Raw genomic sequence first — 5,215 nt, forward strand, 5'->3', positions numbered from 1 at the left:
ACACCTAGTGATTAAACAAGAATTACATTACAAAATGTAATCAGACATATACTTACTGGTTTTGACAAAAAATAGCTTGTGTGGCCTGAATAACACATCAACTGTATATAAATCTCTCTCAGGGGATCATTTTTTTCAAGATGATATAAAACTGCATTTCATGTACATTCAGGATTTTTAAAAATATGTTGTTATTTATTTTAGAAGGAGAGGAAGAGAGAGAGAGAGGAGAGAGAGAGAGAGAGAGAAACAACAGTCAGTTGCTTCCCTGCATGCATCCGGCCAAGCATCAAACCTGAAACCTGAGCCTGTCCCTGGCTGGGAATCGAACCTGTAACTTTTCGGTGCACAGGATGATGCTCAACCAGGTCTCCCTCACCTCTCCAGAATTATTTTAAATCTTTTGAAAGCTCATTTTTATTTAGTTCAGAAAAATTTGCTCTGAATACTTTGGCTGGTTTACATTCCTGCTTAGTGAATACATTTATTTTCATAGAGTTTATTTTCTATGTTCATGGATCTTAGAGCTGGAAGGAGTCTCTTTGACTTCAGAGTTTTAACTTATATTAAAATCAATAAGAAATATATATAATAAGGTATTTTCTAATGAAAAACAATACATCAAAGATGCAAAACGCTGGGAGGCATGTTAAAGGGGAACTGGGAATTAACTCTAGGATGTGGCAAAACACCCCTAAGCACAAATCAGCATTTCATAGCCAGTGATATATATAGTTTATTGGGTATTACTAGAAAGGAGTTCACAATCAAGGATGCGCATAATAAATTCTGCCACCGCTGCACTTGTTGGCAATCACTTTCAGCCACATCAAGTCTCCAGATAAATGTGTTCTGTCTGAACCAACTCTTAACAGGAACCCAGACAGCTAACCTGTGTGTGCTTTTGTAATTAAGAAGCTGAAGGTCTTCCTCCTTAGAAAACCAGGACAAAAAATAACTCAGAGCTCCTCCCCCCGCACTCTACCTGGAACCCTGCTGCACTCTGCAGCCAACATAAGGGTAAGAGCTTATACCTCTGTTATACCCTTATTTATAAATGAAAAACAAACAAACCAAAGACCTGATTTTTAGGGTCAACTAGAATTCCATTTTTGTGGATTTTACAGGAATTGAAAGCACAGACTTTAAAAATTTTGTTTTGCTAAAACCTTCAAGGAAACATACACAACACCAAATTAGGCTCCGTGGAATGTGACCCAAAGAACAAAGCTAAGGAAGTTGACTTCGATCCTAAACTTGTTTATTATTTCTCTCTGAAAACCTCATCTACCAATCCCCAATGTTTCTCTGCTAACCTTTATTCTTACAGTTTTTCTGAGCAATTACACATCCTGTAGCAACAGTTTCCTTCATTAATCCTTTTGGGGAAAAGTAATGTCAGATAAGTAACACCTGCTTCCTTGAGTTAAATCAGGATGCACATGGTCCATCTGCAATGCTAAGCTGTGGCCAAGAAATTTCAGAGGCAACTGGACAGTCAGTAACCTCTACTCAAATACAAATGCAACACCGTTTGCTAGACGATTGCAGTGGTTCATAACCCTGGGTAAACGGTTGAATGCTGTCGGTTTTAATTTTTTCTCTTTTTTTATTGAGACAAAATTTATATATAAAAAGTCCATCTACAAGTTTGACAAATGTATACAGTTGTATTGTGTCCACCACCATCAAGATGTGGAATTTTCACCACTCCACACGGTTTCCTCATGCCTCCTTCCAGTCAATCCCCTCCTTCCATCCCCAGCCACCGGAAACCACAGATCTGTTTTGTTTCCATAGTTTTGATGTTTCTAGAATGTCAGATAATGAAATTATACAGTATATGTCTTTTGTGTCTAGCTTTTTAACTTAGTGTGGTACTTTCAAGAATCATCCGTTTTGGTGCCTGTATCAGTAGTCTGTTCCTTTTTGTTGCTGAGTAGCATTCCATGTGTGGGTAAATCAGAACTTGTTTATTCATTCACCAGCTGAAGTAGATTTCGATTGTTCACAGTTTGGGGCATTTACCACTTAAGCCGCTACAAAGATTTACATACAGGTCATTGTGCGACATGTGTTTTCAATTCTCTTGGCTATGTGTCTGGTGTATATAGTTAAATGCATGTTTGCCTTTATATTAAAAATGCTCAACTGTTTTTTTCAGAGTGACTGGATCCTTTTGCATTCCCCCTAGCAATGAATGAGAGTTTGTTTTTCTACATCCTTACCAAAACTCGGTATGATTGGTCTTTTTATGTATTAATAATTCTAGTGTTTGGATGGTAGTATCTCATATTGGTTTTAAACATTTGCATTTTCCTCATGATTAAAAATTAGGAGCACATCTTTTGTGTGCTTATTTATCATTCTTATATCTGTTGTGCGTTGTTTGCCTTCTTACAGCATTTCATAAGTTAAGGGTGTGTTTTTCCCCTACCGTGGTCGGCACACTGCGGCTCGCGAGCCACATGGGACTTTTTGGCCCCTTGAGTGTGGCTCTTCCTAAGCCTTAGGAGTACCCTAATTAAGTTAATAACAATGTACTTACCTATATAGTTTAAGTTTAAAAAATTTGGCTCTCAAAAGAAATTTCAATCGTTGTACTGTTGATATTTGGCTCTGTTGACTAATGAGTTTGCCGACCACTACCCTAGAAGTTTTATCGTTTTAGCTCTTACATTTAGGTGTATGATCCATGTTGAGTTCATTCTTGTTCATAGTAAGAGTTGAGGTTCATTCTTTTTGCACGTGGATATCCTCTGGTATTGTGCCACCATGACTGTGGGCTAGTGTGGAGCTTGGGGTCTTGGAGGAGGGTGTTCACTGTGCTCCTGCATCACCCCCACCCTGCAGCAGGCCCTGCACACCTGCATCGTATAAGGCTGCTCTCTCCATGCTCTTGCCCCTCCCTTAACGCACCACCTTGCGAGGCTGCTGGGCAACGGGGGTGGTTTCTCATTTCTCAGACTCCACCCTCAATCTCAGGCAGACCCTGTACACCCGAGCCTCAGGAGTGGTGTTTTCTCAGCAGCCCTGTCGGCTTCTCATGCACTTGGAGAGTGACACTTCTCCCCACTGGTGTCAGCTAAACTCTGTCATTAATTGGCGGAAACCTTGGGTGTGAGTAAGGTTCTCTCCCTCCGGTTTGGCAGCCGAATATGGCCTTGCAAAGGGCAGAAGTCTCTGCACAAATAGGATTTTTGCTGCAGCTGATCTTTGCTGGGGTGGGATGGAAGGTTTCCTGTCCTACCCCAGAGGGAGCAACGAAAGGTCAGCTCTGGGACCTGGGCTTTTCCCATTCTCCAGTGGTAGGTGCCTTTTACTTCATATTTTCATATTTAAAAGGGGTTCAGGACACAGGAGGTTCGGGGCCTGTCTATAGCTGCAGCCAATCATTTCCTGATGTTCATAGAGTTTCTGGAGAATGAATGGGCTTCTGAAGATACCCCTGCTCCACTCTCAATCTTTGGCAAACCTTGCACACCTTGTGTTACTGAAGGAGGCACAATGGCCGTTTGCGCTGCCTCTGATGTTCCTCAGGAGCGCTTGCTGGAGAACCGTGGGAAATATTCCAGTGAATATAGACGCCCCATATCTGGGTTCCCAGAGATGCTGAACTGTCAGTCTTGCCCTTAGTTTAAGAATCCATTACAATTGCAAGAGGTAAAGGAAGGCTTACATCTCCGGGCAGCTTCGTGTCTCATGACCTTTATCCTTCTCTCTTGCACCCTTCTCCTCACAGAGACTGCCCCCCCCCCCCCCCCCCAATGGATGATCTGTTCTCCTCTCATGGAATTTCTAATGTTTCTTTCACTTTACAGTCGGCTGCTCAGCTCATCTAGCTTTGTTTTTTTCTTGCTCAGAGTATAAATACTTTCCCCTCTTTTTATCACACGGTATGCTTGGCGTCTTGAAAGGCTAGTACCCATTTTTAGATTGTCAAAGAATGGACCAGAGAACCATCTTCTGCAAGAGCTGGTTTTCAAGTTTTCAGGGACATACAGACACACTTATTTGGGGGAACTCGTGTTGTAGTTTCATATGTGAAAGCTGTGTTGGAAGAGGAGTCTGTGCAACACAGGTGTGCACAATGGTGGTCGCTAGCTGACAGCGGCCACTTCTACGGTCCCTCAGTGGTGTCCCAGCCAGTCAACCCAGCAGGTAACAGATGAATAGGATTTATTTTTCCCTAAACACCTGAATTGTGTCCCTCTTCTTATTTTAGAGGAGTTTTCAGGATTAAGCAGACATCAGTGGCCTTGAGAAGAATTATTTGGGATTTATTTCTATAATAATTTAATGCTTTAGGTACATTTTTTTAGTATAAAAGGGAGAAAAGAAGAGGAATGTTGTATATGGGAGGCATCATACTCACTCTTTTGTGTGTTTATTTTAAGCATTTTTGTGTATCCCTTTGTATATTGCAATTGGCTGAAGTCCACAAAGATGGGCTTTCTACATTCAGCTGCTGCAGTGTTCAGATAATTTCAATGAACTGTTAGGAATCAGTTTGCAGGTCAACAGTTTCTCTTTAAAGGGACAAAAAAAAATTGCAAAAGCGATGTTGCTTTGCAGAGGGGAGTCCCACAAACGCTGCTATGGGTGGGGCGGGGCTGGGGTGCTGTGTAACCAGTGTTTGACTTTCTTTTCAAGTGGGCGCAATGGGGAGAGAACCTAGAGTGAGGCACGTTCTCTTCCCCGGCCGTTGTCTGTCTGTCTGTGGTGGTTTCTGTTTCAGGGAGGTGTGGTGGGATCATAAGTCATTCCCCTCCCCTTCTAGGCCTCCTGCTGTAAATGGAGGACCTGTCTGGTTTCTGGTTTGGCTGGGGTCCCATAAGGGTATGGGACCCTTCAATAAAGGATAGCAAACAGAGAAAAAAAAGTGTTGCTGAATTTATTTATTTATTTTCTCCATTGATGTTTTAGAGAGAGTGGAAGTGTGGGAGGGATGGGAGAGGGAGGGGGGAGAGAGAGAGAGAGAGAGAGAGACGGATGTGAGAGAGACACATTGCCTCCCCCACACACCCTGACTAGGGCCTGGGATCAAACCTACAACCCAGGCACATGCCTTTGACTGGGAATTGAACACTGCATGGGCTTATGCTCTAACCATTGAACACCCTGGCCAGAGCAAAATGTTGCTGAATTTCATATTCCCCAGTTTAGAAATTAAAATGCAGAGAAACGAATTCTGCGCCGGGAAGCGAGGTGGGCG

General features: G+C 42.5%; 1 pseudogene; it reads left to right on the forward strand.

The window, feature by feature from the left end:
• Positions 1-3,507: 3,507 nt before the first annotated feature.
• The window catches only part of LOC102246787, a 3,070-nt pseudogene continuing 1,362 nt past the window's right edge, over positions 3,508-5,215 (forward strand).

Source organism: Myotis brandtii, unplaced genomic scaffold, assembly GCF_000412655.1.
Source record: "Myotis brandtii unplaced genomic scaffold, ASM41265v1 scaffold5045, whole genome shotgun sequence".
In the NCBI taxonomy this organism is placed as follows: domain Eukaryota; kingdom Metazoa; phylum Chordata; class Mammalia; order Chiroptera; family Vespertilionidae; genus Myotis; species Myotis brandtii.